The sequence below is a fragment of the Bubalus kerabau genome, chromosome 3 (assembly GCF_029407905.1).
Source record: "Bubalus kerabau isolate K-KA32 ecotype Philippines breed swamp buffalo chromosome 3, PCC_UOA_SB_1v2, whole genome shotgun sequence".
Classification (NCBI taxonomy): Eukaryota; Metazoa; Chordata; class Mammalia; order Artiodactyla; family Bovidae; genus Bubalus; species Bubalus kerabau.
This window is the reverse complement of record NC_073626.1, coordinates 111,919,768-111,935,399: the sequence shown is the minus strand read 5'-3', so window position 1 is coordinate 111,935,399 and position 15,632 is coordinate 111,919,768. Positions and strand designations below refer to the sequence as shown.

Below are 15,632 nucleotides of genomic sequence, written 5' to 3'. Positions count from 1 at the left end.
ATAGATGTGGCTTGTATGAGAGCATGATACTTCTGAGCCCTATTCCCAATAGGGCATGCATTTTGATTTGATTTTTGAGATATAGGAATGGATATGCACTCATGTCTATGCATTTATTCATTTGACAAATATTTGTGTCTTTACTGAGTGTAGTTCTATAAGATAAAAAGTTAATCTAAACAAATATGGCACCTGGCTTCAAGAAGCTTTCTATCTAGTGGAGGATATAGACATTAAAGACATTATCAAAAACATACATATACACATATGTATGTGAGTTTATTATTCCTATTATTACTTCGCTGGGATAAATATTACGAAGTTACAGCACAGAATGCTCTGGCAGAGGTAACAGAAAGATCTAAGTTAGGCTCAGACAACACAGTCTCAAACGTCTGAGTAGGTGATATTTGACCTGAGATCAGAATGGTATTAACAAATTTATAATGAGGCTGAAGAAGATCATTCCAGGTAAAAGAAATAGCATGTGTAAAGGCACTATAAATTAAAGACTAAGAATAAGCATGAGGAGGAGTTGGGAGCTGATGAAGAGGTATACAGGGCATTTGGGGGATTCAAGGTGATGTCACTCCAGTACACTTGCCTGGAAAATTCCATGGACAGAGGAGCCTAGTGAGCTGCAGTCCATGGGGTCACAAAGAGTCGGGGATGACTGACTAACACTTCACTTCAGGTGATAGCAAAGTCATTTTATATTATGTTTTAACTCATTTTATCTTTAACATTTGCATGTATTTTAATATATAAACAATTTTTTGAGCTTTTTTTTAATTTTTTTAAATATAATTTAATTTAATTTTTTAACTTTACAATATTGTATTGGTTTTGCCATATATCAAAATGAATCCGTCACAGGTATACATGTGTTCCCCATCCTGAACCCTCCTCCCACCTCCCTCCCCATACCATCCCTCTGGGTCGTCCCAGTGCACCAGCCCCAAGCATCCAGTATCGTGTATCGAACCTGGACTGGCGACTCGTTTCATATATCCCACCCTCTCCCTCTCCCACAGAGTCCAAAAGACTGTTCTATATATCAGTGTCTCTTTTGCTGTCTCGTATGCGTTAGTATACTGTATTGGTGTTTTTCTTTCTGGCTTACTTCACTCTGTATAAAAGGCTCCAGTTTCATCCACCTCATTAGAACTGAACACTTTCTAACACCATACACAAAAATAAACTCAAAATGGATTAAAGATCTAAAAGTAAGACCAGAAACTATAAAACTCCTAGAGGAGAACATAGCCAAAACACTCTCTGACATAAATCACAGCAGGATCCTCCATGACCCACCTCCCAGAATATTGGAAATAAAAGCAAAAATAAACAAATGAGACCTAATTAAAATTAAAAGCTTCTGCACAACAAAGGAAACTATAAGCAAGGTGAAAAGACAGCCTTCAGAATGAAGCAACTGACAAAGAATTAATCTCAAAAATATACAAGCAACTCCTACAGCTCAATTCCAGAAAAATAAATGACCCAATCAAAAAATGGGCCAAAGAACTAAATAGACATTTCTCCAAAGAAGACATACAGTTGGCTAACAAACACATGAAAAGATGCTCAACATCACTCATTATCAGAGAAATGCAAATCAAAACCACTATGAGGTACCATTCACGCCAGTCAGAATGGCTGGGATCCAAAAGTCTACAAGTAATAAATGCTGGAGAGGATGTGGAGAAAAGGGAACCCTCTTACACTGTTGGTGGGAATGCAAACTAGTACAGCCACTATGGAGAAGAGTGTGGAGATTCCTTAAAAAACTGGAAATAGAACTGCCTTATGATCCAGCAATCCCACTACTGGGCATACACACTGAGGAAACCGGAATTGAAAGAGACATGTGTACCCCAATGTTCATCGCAGCGCTGTTTATAATAGCGAGGACATGGAAGCAACCTAGATGCCCATGAGCAGATGAATGGATAAGAAAGCTGTGGTACATAAACAATATTTTAAATGACTTAAAACTTTACTTCTAAATTCTTTAAATAAGTATGTTCGTGCTTGCGTGCTCAGCTGCTTCAGTCATGTCCAGCTCTTTGCCATTCTATAGACTGTAACTCACCAGGCTCCTCTGTCCATGGGATTCTCTAGGCAAGAATACTGGAGTGGGTTGCCTTGCCCTCCTGCAAGGGATCTTCCCAAACTAGGAACTGAACCTCCATCTCCTGTGTCTCCTGCATTGCAGGTGGATTCTTTACCCACTCAGCCACCTGGGAAGCCCTCTTAAATAAGTGTAGTTCCCTAGAAAGATTCATCATATTTATCACTGGGCTTCATGCACTGTTTGTTTAATATCAGGTCTCACTTGTCCATAATTGAGAAATGAAGATCTGCCCTTCCCGTCCAGGCTGATTTCCCCTTTTTTCTCTTGCTTCGACCACCATCTGGATGAAATGGGGAGCTACATGTGAAGTTGTCTGAATACTGCAGAGCTCTGTATTCTAAGTGAAAACATAAACATAAAAATTAATTTTAGAAACTTATTTTAGCCTCCTACAGAGCCTTCAATCATCTCCTCTATAACATTACTAACCTGTTACCTATATTAACCTATTACCATTTTGATTAAGGTTTGTTCTGTGGAAGTTCCCAGGACAATATTAAAATGCTGATATTCTGCATGATAAGGGCAATTTATTATCATGGGTCTTATTATTGATTATTTATAGAACAAATGGGATTAATGGATTTTCAAAAATATCAAGGTAGAGGATTTACCTGTCTGGACTAGATCACTTTTCCCCAGCATAACTCTTAATTCTCATTGTGTTCTATCAGTAGTCTTCAGGAATAAGGAAGATAAAAAGAGATGAGTTGAAGATACAGAGAACAAACAGATGGTTGCTAGAAGGAAGAGGAGTGGTGGGAGGAAAGAAATAGATGAGGAAGGTTAAGAGGTACAGACTTCCATTTGTAAAATAAATGAGGCATGGGTATAAAATGTGTAGTGTGGACAATATAGTCAACAACTATGTAATATCTTTGTATGGTGACAGTTGTTATCTAGACTTACGTGGTGATTATTTTTGAAATGTATAGAAATATCAAATCACTATGTTGTGTAACAGCAACTACGTTTCATAAGTCAATGGTACTTCAAAAAAATGACTATCAAACAGAATCATGGAAAAGGAGATAAAATTGTGGTTAGCAGTGGTGGGTTCTGGAGAAGGCAATGGCACCCCACTCCAGTACTGTTGCCTGGAAAATCCCATGGACGGAGGAGCCTGGTGGGCTGCAGTCCATGGGGTCGCTAAGAGTCAGACACGACTGAGCGACTTCACTTTCACTTTCCACTTTCATGCATTGGAGAAGGAAATGGCAACCCACTCCAGTGTTCTTGCCTGGAGAATCCCTTGGACGGAGAAGCCTGGTGGGCTGCAGTCCATGGGGTCGCACAGAGTCGGACATGACTGAATCGATTTAGCAGTAGCAGCAGCAGCAGTGGTGGGGACCTAGGTGAGGGGAGAATTGGATGAAAGTGGTCAAAAGGCACAAACTTCCAGTTACAAGTTAGATAAATACTAGGGCAGTAACGTTGCTGCTACTGCTAAGTCGCTTCAGTCGCGTCTGACTCTGTGCGGCACATAGACGGCAGCCCACCAGGCTTCCCGTCCCTGGGGTTCTCCAGGCAAGAACACTGGAGTGGGTTGCCATTTCCTTCTCCAATGCATGAAAGTGAAAAGTGAAAGTGAAGTCGCTCAGTCGCGGCCGACTTCAGCGACCCCATGGACTGCAGCCTACCAGGCTCCTCCGTCCATGGGATTTTCTAGGCTAAAGTACTGGAGTGGGGTGCCATTGCCTTCTCCAGGGCAGTAACGTACAACCTGCTTGATATAAATAACACTGCTGTATGTTATATATGAAATTTAAGAGAATAAATCCTGAGTTCTCATCACAAGGAAAATACATATTTTTCTATTTCTTCAATTTTATATAAATATGATAGTTTTGCTAAACTTGTGATAATGATTTCATGATGTATGTAAGTCAAATCATTATCCTGAACACCTTAAACTTATGCAGTATTGTAATGTCAATTATATCTTAATAAAACTGGAAGAGAAAAAATAGATTAGCTGAAAGATTTAAATCGAATGCATATATACTAAAGAATACATTTTATGCTTGCCTTGACAGTTCATAATGGTTGGGTATTGTTGGAGATGACAATTAGGTCTCATCCACCCCAGAGAGACTTTAAAAGTCCTGGAAATGACAGTGCATCCCTTGTAGAATCTGGGGATTTATGAGCTGGAGAATGAAGCACTAGAAAGAAGAGTAGATAAGACTAAGCCAGTGTTTTCCATATCTAATTCTGAGCATGGCCCTGCTCTCATGCCCTTGCTAACAGTGAGCCAATTCGTGCTTTGGGAGGATGAATTACTTTGTTATATTTGGGGAAGAATAACTGGGAAGAAAACATTGTAAAAAACAAACAAGAAATCATCAAACAGAAATCTGCCTGTGTCTGTGTATATTGTTAATACATGCCGGAGCCAAGAAGAAATGCTTAGGGGATTATCCCCCACGATGCTATTTCTCTCCAATAAAGCAGGTAATTGAGAGCTAACCATATTGGCTTTGGATGCAGTTCTAGACAGCATCACTAATTAATGTACTCGATTTGATATTTCATACTTGGAATTAGGGGCTTATCAGCACATTATGCAGATATATGGAAAATTGGACACAAATGAATACTTGGAGCAAATAGCCCTGATGGTTTTTAACACACGAGTGTAATATTTTAGCAGTGTTTTGGATTGATAATTTTTATCCTCACAAATCAGAGCATGTCTAGGTGCCCTTGTCCACCCTATTTCATTCCTTTTAATTTGTAGGAATTGGATCAATTTTGTTCTACTTCTGCCAGACTTATCTCCAGAATTAAACACCCCTCTTTAGCCCAATTCTCTTTATTTTTATGACTCCAGATTGTTGAGGTTTTGAAAAGGGAAGACACTCGTTAATGAAAAAAAGAGTGGAGTTCGTTCATGATCAGGAAGAAAAAAAATTAAACTCTTCTTTCCATTGGGATATTGCCAGGATGCACTTGACATCTGATTTTAAAAAGAGATAAATGTTAAATATTTCAAGTTTGGTAATATTAACAAAGTCTCCCTGACAGTTGTAAATGGTAGTAAGGTTAAAAAATAAACGTCTCTGAAATATTATAAATTGAAGGTGTGGAGACAAAGGGAAAGAATCTGAATTGAGAGTGGAGGAGCTGAATTCTATTCGTAGGTCAAACATGTGTTCTTGCTTAGAGGGACAGGAGTAATTGTAAGGACAGTTGAGGGTGAAGGAGGCTTGAGACACTGGCTGTCTTTGACATAAAATTATATTGCCTCTTTAACCTGTCTGTCACATGTATCTATCTTTCCTTTTCTGTTTCCCCCTGGGCATCCTGGGAGCTCCAGTTGGCCTGATAACTCTCTGGCTCTTATCAGTCTGATAACCTCGATTTCCAAGTGAATGATGGGTCTTCTGTTAGAGACAAATGGACATTCAGATTGCGATTCACTGGGGGCACCTTGCTCAGGGTTTTGAAATTCATTCTTGCCTTGATTATTCCTTTCACTCAGCCAAGAGAGCAAGCATTGGAAAGAGGCTACAGAATGGGAAATTTTTCTTTTGCTGTTTTCTCCACCTCATTTGTCAATCAGTGACACTGCACTTTTGGCTTTCAATTCTGCTTTCATTTATTTCCATTATCCATCTTTTCTGTGGATAATTTTTCTTCCTCTAGTTGTAATCTCCCCTCACTTTTTACTTGGTCTGGATCTCATTATACCCAAGGGTATACAAAGTAGAGGCAATTGCAAAAAGGGGTAAAAAAAGAGATTGCTCTAGCAGAAGTTCACAAGTTTTCCTGATGGATTTCATTTTCCTACCAGAACTCAGTGAGAAGCATACTCGTAGGAGGTGAACCAACTATGGTAACTACAAGCTTGGGTCAAGGAACTCAATGACTACCAAACAACAGACTTCAGGGAAGGAGACTGGGGTAAGTACCTTGACCTCCTTCTTTTCTTCACCTTCTTTTTTTTTTTTTTCTGTACATTATCTTATTTTATTTTATTATTTTTTAAATTTAATTTAATTTTATTTTTCTTCACCTTCTGATCTCTTCCAGGACCTTCCATTGGCTGAATTCAACCATAAGCCGCAAGCTTGAGAGCCTGGTTTGTAGTGTCCATTGGGGTCTGTCTTTTCTGCTAAAGAGCACACTGAAGAAGGGTTCAGTTCAGTTCAGTTCATTCAGTCAATCAGTCATGCCCAACTCTTTGTGACCTCATGAACAGCAGCACGAGGGGCCTCCCTGCCATCATCAACTCCTGGAGTTTACTCAAACTCATGTCCATTGAGTTGGTGATGTCTTCCAACCATCTCACCCTCTGTCGTCCCCTTCTCCTCCCACCTTCAATCTTTCCCAGCATCAGGGTCTTTTCAAATGAGTCAGCAGTTCGTATCAGGTGGCCAAGGATTGGAGTTTCAGCTTCAACCTCAGTCCTTTCAATGAACACCCAGGACTGATCTCCTTTAGATGGACTGGTTGGATCTCCTTGCAGTCCAAGGGACGCTCAAGAGTCTTATCCAACACCATAGTTCAAAAGCATCAATTCCTCTGTGCTCAGCTTTCTTTATAGTCCAATTCTCACATCCATACATGACTACTGGAAAAACCATAGCCTTGACCAGATGGACCTTTGTTGACAAAGTAAAATCTCTGCTTTTTAATATGCTGTCTAGGTGGGTCATAACTTTCTTTTCAAGGAGTAAGCATCTTTTAATTTCATGGCTGTAGTCACCATCTGCAGTGATTTTGGAGCCCCCAAAAATAAAGTCTGACACTGTTTCCACTGTTTCCCCATCTATTTGCCCTGAAGTGATGGGACCAGATGCCATGATCTTCGTTTTCTGAGTGTTGAGCTTTAAGCCAACTTGTTCACTCTCCTCTTTCACTTTCATCAAGAGGCTTTTTAGTTCCTCTTTACTTTCTGCCGTAAGGGTGGTATCATCTGCATATCTGAGGTTATTGATATTTCTCGCAGCAATCTTGATTCCAGCTTGTGCTTCTTCCAGCCCAGTGTTTCTCATGATGTACTCTGCTGCTGCTGCTGCTAAGTCGCTTCAGTCATGTCCGACTCTGTGCAACCCCATAGACGGCAGCCCACCAGGCTCCCCCGTCCCTGGAATTCTCCAGGCAAGAACACTGGAGTGGGTTGCCATTTCCTTCTCCAACATGATGTACTTTACATATAAGTTAAATAAGCAGGGTGACAATATACAGCCTTGACGTACTCTTTTTCCTATTTGGAACCAGTTTGTTGTTCCACATCCAGTTCTAACTGTTGCTTCCTGACCTGCATACAGGTTTCTCAAGAGGAAGGTCAGGTGGTCTGGTATCCCCATCTCTTTCAAAATTTTCCACAGTTTATTGTGATCCACACAGTCAAAGGCTTTGGCATAGTCAAGAAAGCAGAAATAGATGTTTTTCTGGAACTCTCTTGCTTTTTTGATGATGTTGGCAATTTGACCTCTGGTTTCTCTGCCTTTTCTAAAACCAGCTTGAACATCTGGAAGTTCATGGTTTACATATTGCTGAAGCCTGGCTTGGAGAATTTTGAGCATTACTTTACTAGCGTGTGAGATGAGTGCAATTGTGTGGTAGTTTGAGCATTCTTTGGCATTGCCTTTCTTTGGGATTGGAATGAAAACTGACCTTTTCCAGTCCTGTGGCCACTGCTGAGTTTTCCAAATTTGCTGGCATATTGAGTGCAGCACTTTCACAGCATCATCTTTCAGGATTTGAAATAGCTCAACTGGAATTCCATCACCTCCACTAGCTTTGTTTGTAGTGATGCTTTCTAAGATCCACTTGACTTCACATTCCAGGATGTCTAGCTCTAGGTGAGTGATCACACCATCGTGATTATCTTGGTTGTGAAGTTCTTTTTTGTACAGTTCTTCTGTGTATTCTTGCCACCTCTTTTTAATATCTTCTGCTTCTGTTAGGTCCCTACCATTTCTGTCCTTTATTGAGCCCATCTTTGCATGAAATGTTCCCTTGGTATCTCTGATGTTCTTGAAGAGATCTCTAGTCTTTCCTATTGTATGGTTTCCCTCTATTTCTTTGCATTGATCGCTGAGGAAGGCTTTCTTATCTCTCCTTGCTATTCTTTGGAAATCTGCTTTCAAATAGCTATATCTTTCCTTTTCTCCTTTGCTTTTCACAGCTATTTGTAAGGCCTCCTCAGACAGCCATTTTGCTTTTTTTGCATTTCTTTTTCTTGGGGATGGTCTTGATTCCTCTCTCCTGTACAATGTCATGAACCTCTGTCCATAGTTCATCAGGCGCTCTATCTATCAGATCTAGTCCCTTCAATCTATTCTCACTTCCACTGTATAATCTTAAGGGATTTGATTTAGATCATACCTATATGGTCTAGTGGTTTTCCCCACTATCTTCAATTTAAATCTGAATTTGGAAATAAGAAGAAGAGTAGGGAATTAATATAGGAGAGAAAGCAGGAAATACACAGCTGAGGAGATAAGAAGAGAAAAAGATATTTTTGGGTATTTGGCATTTTAGCTGGAGTCCAAATAGTCTTTGCAAATAGATTTCACTGTTCCCTTTCTTTCAGAGAAGGCGTTGGCACCTCACTCCAGTACTGTTGCCTGGAAAATCCCATGGACGGAGGAGCCTGGTGGGCTGCAGTCCATGGGGTCGTGAAGAGTCAGATACGACTGAGAGACTTCACTTTCACTTTTCACTTTCATGCATTGGAGAAGGAGAGTTTACTAGCTTTATGGTATGAATGCATTTTTCAGTTAAGCATAGGTTTGTGCACATTACTCTCTGTAATTTTTGTACACATTCTCCTCTCTATGTTTCCCTTTTACACATTCTTCAGACTCAGTGCATGCCCAATTTCTTCCACTGTCCAGCTGCATTTTGGCTTATTTCCTGTAGTATTCATTTCCTTTACTGTTCTTTTGACACATCACTATATTTTTCTTGTACTTAAATCTAATGTGTTTATTTATGTATTTTGTCCAACTGCAGACCATATCTTTGTGTTCCCGGTGCCTTTAAAACTTAAAGATTTTAATCAATGCAGATCAGTGTTTCTCTCTATTTCTGTGGGAAATAGAAACCAGGAAAAATCCACTGCAACCACAGACTCAAAAATAAGATTTAGAAAATTTCTGAGAAATTAAAACAATATTGTTAGCCTTAGATAGTCTTGCTATCAGGTTCTTTTTTTTTTTTTTTTTTCTATCAGGTTCTTTAGCATCACTGAATCTTACTTGGTGTTACCAGGCAGACTCTTGGTTCTGCACTGTTGTAGCTGCCATGACCTGAACAACTGGCTGTCTTCAAATAACAAGGAAAAATTCTTGTTAGCCTAAGAACAAGAAGAACCAAAAGAAGAAACTCATGATTCTGAGTTTCTTCAATTAAAATGATAAACAATGATATCAACCTCATAAAACTTTCATAAAGAGACCTGACTCTTTGGAAAAGACCCTGATTCTGGGAAAGATTGAAGGTGGGAAGAGAAGGGGACAACAGAAGATGAGATGGTTGGATGGCATCACCAACTTGATCAACATGAATAAGCTCCAGGAGTTTGTGATGGGCAGGGATGCCTGGTGTGCTTCTGTCTATGGGGTCGCAAAGCATCAGACACTACTGAGTGACTGAACTGAACATAAAACTTTTTATTGCAAAAATTGAATGTGATACACTAAGTAAAGCATGTTCATCCATGATTGTTTTCTCACACACTCAAAACTGCTTTGGAATAGTATAAATGAAAACAGGATGCTACCTTCTTTGTATGAATCATAGTCAAATTGAAATTCAGATAATGGTCTAGAAACCATAAAGAATAATTTACTTTTTCACTATATTTTTTTAATTGACTTATCTAAAGTTATGTTTTTCTGCATTAATTCTTACAATGCTTAAAGTCTCACAGATTTTTTTTTTTTTTTTGCTATAAAGTGGAGATCAAACTCATACCCCTGCAGTAGAATCTTGGACTGTTAACCAGTGGACCACCAGGGAAGTCCCTGAAAGTCTCACAGATTTTTTCCAGTAAAGGCAATTCTGAAAATCTGTCTCTCCCTTTGATCCACATGTTCTTCGATTTTCTCAGTAACAGGCTAGCCTCTCTGGTCACTGCCTCCCTCCCATTTCCCCTCTCCTTTCTTGGGTTGCATCACTCTTTCTCCTGTCTTGAAGTTAGGTTGTTCCATATAAATTTCACTCTTGTGAAAGGGGTCAAAGGTATAATTCAGTTAAGGGGAATGTTAGTGAAACCATTATTTTTAGCATTAGAGATAGCACCTGAGTCCACAGAGCTCCCTTGCTATCTCTTCAGCCTGGAAATCTCAGGACTGCATTTTTTTAAAGTACTTTTAGTGCAAGAGGAGTATCACAAAATAGGATCTTTAAAAACAAAATACCTGGCTTCCAAACTCAAGCTTATTTGGACATTTTCTGTCTTAGACATTCACCATATATATTAGCACAGTAAAGACTCCAAGAAGTGTACAGTAAAAACAAAAAAACAAAAAAATTATCTTAAACATTTTTATTATTGCCTGAACTGAATTAACCATAAGTAAGTTTGCTCTTTATCAATAACCTCAGATATGCAGATGATACCACCCTTATGGCACAAAGTGAAGAGAAACTAAAAAGCCTCTTGATGAAAGTGAAAGAGGAGAGTGAACAAGTTGGCTTAAAGCGCAACACTCAGAAAACGAATATCATGGCATCTGGTCCCATCACTTCAGGGCAAATAGATGGGGAAACAGTGGAAACAGTCTCAGACTTTATTTTGGGGGGCTCCAAAATCACTGCAGATGGTGACTGCAGCCATGAAATTAAAAGACGCTTACTCCTTGAAAAGAAAGTTATGACCCACCTAGACAGCATATTAAAAAGCAGAGACATTACCTTGCCAACAAAGGTCCGTCTAGTCAAGGCTTTGGTTTTTCCAGTGATCATGTATGAACGTGAGAGTTGGACTGTGAAGAAAGCTGAGTGCAGAAGAATTGATGCTTTTGAACTGTAGTGTTGGAGAAGACTCTTGAGAGTCCCTTGGACTGCAAGGAGATCCAACCAGTCCATTCTGAAAGAGATCAGCCCTGGGATTTCTTTGGAAGGAATGATGCTAAAGTTGAAACTCCAGTACTTTGGCCACCTCATACGAAGAGTTGACTCATTGGAAAAGACCCTGATGCTGGGAGGGATTGGGGGCAGGAGGAGAAGGGGACGACAGAGGATGAGATGGCTGGATGGCATCACTGACTAGATGGACGTGAGTCTGAGTGAACTCCGGGAGTTGGTGATGGACAGGGGGAGGCCTGGAGTGCTACGATTCATGGGGTCGCAAAGAGTCGGACATGACTGAGTGACTAAACTGAACTGAACTGAACTAGCACTTAAGTTCAGATTTCTTTCCCACCCCAAATGAGTGTCTGTCTATGTAAAAGCAGCCTGCATTCAGTGGTGAGATGGTAAAAGTTCAACAGTGGACTCTCTGAGGAAACAGACAAAATTCTATGATTGTTTACAATTTGCCATTTTGGGGGTATAAGTGTGCCCTTCTACTGTGGTCAGTTTCAAACTACCAACATTGGGAAGACTTGCATGGTAGCACATCAATATATAACATTGATTCCACACAGACACAATAGGTATAAATAGCCTTAAGATTAAAAATAATAGAAAAAATAATAAAATAGTAGAAAAAATAAAAATAATATAAATAAAATAAAATGTAATAAAATAAATAATAAATAAGTAAAATAGTAGAAAATAATAAAAATAATTCAGTCAGTCTGAATTTTGAGTATTTATTAATTTTTTTTTTAGTTATACAATTGCCAGTTTATGTCATTTGCTCTTATTTACTTTTAATAATGGCTGTCAATAGGAACAGGCTAACAATATTCCTGAAAGTTTAAATGTTGGGCCCTGTATATTGGTATAAGCTGCCTGTAGCACACTACTACCTATATTCATAAAAGATGATTTGAGAATTACTAAAGTAAGAAAGTTTGAGGTTTTCCTACTTCAAATTATCTTCCATTTTGTCTCCTGAACTAGAATTAATAATGCTTTTGGTTCTTGGTCTTAAAGGCTTGGATGTCTATGATAGAATGTAAAGGTGCTGTCCTGGTGAAGTAATGATAGTTACTGAATAAGCTTCCAGGTAAATGGAATGAGTGCACAGTTGATGGCATGGAGAAGTTGAGAGAGTGTGTGGCCCATGCATTGGTGCAAGGCATATATTGATAGAGAACCAAAATTAGGAAGATCCAACACGCAGGCTGGAGAGAAGGCATACTCGAAATTCTGACTTCCCAAATGGTTTGCTGGAAACATTAGAGACCATTTTTATTCTGAATTCTGACTTGAACTAATCATGCTTCAGTCAGTCAATTCAATCGCTGCGGCCCCATGAATCACAGCATGCCAGGCGTCCCTGTCCATCACCAACTCCCGGAGTTTACTCAAACTCATGTCCATTGAGTCGGTGATGCCATCCAGCCATCTCATCCTCTGTCATCCCCTTCTCTTCCTGACCCAATCCCTCCCAGCATCAGGGTCTTTTCCAATGAGTCAACTCTTCGCGTGAGGTGACCAAAGTATTGGAGTTTCAGCTTTAGCATCAGTCCTTCCAAAGAAATCCCAGGAATGATCTCCTTTAGATGGACTGGTTGGATCTCCTTGCAGTCCAAGGGACTCTCAAGAGTCTTCTTCCAACACCACAGTTCAAAAGCATCAATTCTTCGGTGCTCAGCTTTCTTCACAGTCCAACTCTCACATCCATAGATGACCACTGGAAAAACCAAAGCCTTGACCTGACGGACCTTTGTTGGCAAAGTAATGTCTCTGCTTTTGAATATGCTATCTAGGTTGGTCATAACTTTCCTTCCAAGGAGTGTCTTTTAATTTCATGGCTGAAATCACCATCTGCAGTGATTTTGGAGCCCCCCAAAATAAAGTCTGACACTGTTTCCACTGTTTCCCCATCTATTTGCCCTAAAGTGATGGGACCAGATGCCATGATCTTCGTTTTCTGAGTGTTGAGCTTTAAGCCAACTTGTTCACTCTCCTCTTTCACTTTCATCAAGAGGCTCTTTAGTTCCTCTTCACTTTCTGCCATAAGGGTGGTGTCATCTGCATATCTGAGGTTATTGATATTTCTCCTGGAAATCTTGATTCCAGCTTGTGCTTCTTGCAGCCCAGTGTTTCTCATGATGTACTCTGCATATAAGTTAAATAAGCAGGGTGACAATATACAGACTTGATGTACTCCTTGATTAGAGTAAAACAAACAGACAAAACTCTTCTTCACATACTTCTATTAAAGCAAATCAACATTAATTCTACACAGTTACTTTTGCTTCACAAATCATGTGACAGAACCAGATTATGACTATAAGAATTAACACAGAGGGACTTCCCTGGCTGTCCAGTTTTTAAGACCTCACCTTCCAATGCAGGGGATGTGAGTTTGATCCTTGTTCGGGAAACTAAGATCCCACATGCCTCATAGCAAAGAAACCAAAACATAAAACAGAAGCCATTTGTAGAAAAGTCAATAAAGACTTTTAAAATGGTCCACGTGAAAAGGAATTAACTCAGAAATAAGTTCTCCCAGTAGAAACCAATGGAATTTTCCAGGCAAGAGTACTGGAAGGAGTTGCCATTTCCTCCTTCAGGGGATCTTCCTGACCTATAAATTGAACCTGCATCTCTTGCTTCAGCAGGCATATTCTTTGCCATTGAGCCACCTGGGAAGCCCTAGTGCTTTTGGAGAGGCAAAACAGGAGAGATCTATACTAATTTCTAGACTCTTAAGTTCTCAGATATGTTTTTTCCTTGGTTCTGTTTTCTTTGGAGATTTCTGAGGTCAGAAACTAAAGTTTATGCAGAACAAAAAAAATATGCCATTACAGAGTTTCCTTGAATACATCACAGTATATTTAAAAGGGAGCTTCTAATTTCTGATTTTTGCCACAGGATCTTTAAATGTAAAATCCAGCTGTAACAATATTACTTCATTCTTTCTAGTGAAAGTATAACAGATGAAAGCATGATTGGTATCAACATCACCTAGTTATCAGTCTCTCTTTTCAGAGATCTTAAGCTCTGTGGAAGCAGAAACTCTTTATCTTGTTTAAAATGGTGTTTCTCCAGTGCCCAGTGCAGTGACACAAAATGTTCTGTGTAGAACATGGAAGCTGTTTGAGAGTATTTGCTGGGTGAATGAATATGTGTATTTTTTCTCTGACATAATGGAAATGGGCTAACTTTACCTGGGTTAGATTTTTAGCTCCTGTGTGACTATTGACAAGATGCATAACATCTCTGTGTCTAAATTACTATGCCTATAAAGTGAGAAAAACAATAGTATTACCTCATAGGGTTGTGCTGAGGTGTAAGTGAGGCAAGTCCTCAATATAGTCTGAAATTATGACAAAGTTGCAATTGATGTTAGCTATAATTGTTCTTTTTGTTTGTTTGTTTTTGGCTGCACTGTGCAGCATGTGGGATCTTAGTTCTGTGACCAGGAATAGAACTTGTGCCCCCTACAGTGGAAGCGTGGAGTCTTAACCACTGGACCACCAGGGAACTCCTATTCTCCCTTTTGATGAAGAAAAATTGATTATATTCCTTGTATACTTGGATGATATCATGATAAGTACAATCATTTTCAAGATATTTTATCTTGTTAATATGCATCTCTATTAGGCAATACATCCAAATCCTGATATTAACAAATATGCTAGGAAAAATCACCAAGTTTTCTAAGATTTTACTGGCATGAACTCAGAATTACTGAGATTTTGTTAAAATTGCTTTCATATCTTCTAAAAGCTTAGCAAATAGCATAATAATATGGATGCTTGATAAATGTGAAATGAAAACATTTTATATTAACCATCTATGAGAAATAAACTCACAGGTTAGTACCTATGAAATGTTAAGCTTGGCTTGTTAACTCAAATGTGGTGCTATTAAAATAAGAAGTAAAATTGGATTTCTTCATGACAATTTCGTCAGTTCTTATTTAAATATGCTTTTAAAATTCAGATCATCAACACATTAGTGCCTGACATAATACATTTGGTTGACTTTTATCTACAGCAATAATGATGACTGAAAATGTCACTACCATTATACAACAAATTGTGTGTTCTTGTGATAGGTCCTTCAGCAGCTTATATGCTAACTAGAACACCAAATTATTGGACCTAGGTGGTATTCTTTCATTAGCTTGGTACTTGTATGTTTTTAATGGTCATAGCAATTATAGAGCTGTTTGCTGGGGCAGCCACTGTCATAAAGTGAAAAAATAAAAAATAAAGTTATTCTTTCTATTTAAATTTCTGGAAGATATGTGTCCTCTTGGGAGACAAGATCTAGGCTGTTTCATAGAGATCCAAATTTAGAGCTAAAATATTTTCAAACACTTTCATGCAGACTTTAGAGTCTTTCGTTGGTTGAAAAGAATTTTGTCTTTCAGAATTCTGGGGTTAATATTATTTGGTTGAAATTATAA

At 38.9% G+C, this 15,632-nt stretch overlaps 1 long non-coding RNA gene across 2 annotated transcripts in view; it reads left to right on the top strand.

Moving 5' to 3' along the window:
* The window catches only part of LOC129647747 (uncharacterized), a 127,221-nt gene that overhangs the window by 26,269 nt on the left and 85,320 nt on the right, over window positions 1-15,632 (top strand). Inside the window, exons 2-4 of one of the 2 annotated variants that reach the window (XR_008712478.1) lie at window positions 5,934-6,043; window positions 6,173-6,221; window positions 8,685-9,049. This is a non-coding gene — a long non-coding RNA (uncharacterized LOC129647747). Of the gene's footprint in view, window positions 1-5,933; window positions 6,044-6,172; window positions 6,222-8,684; window positions 9,050-15,632 lie in introns of those variants that run through there. The other variant, XR_008712479.1, reaches the window with a different exon arrangement.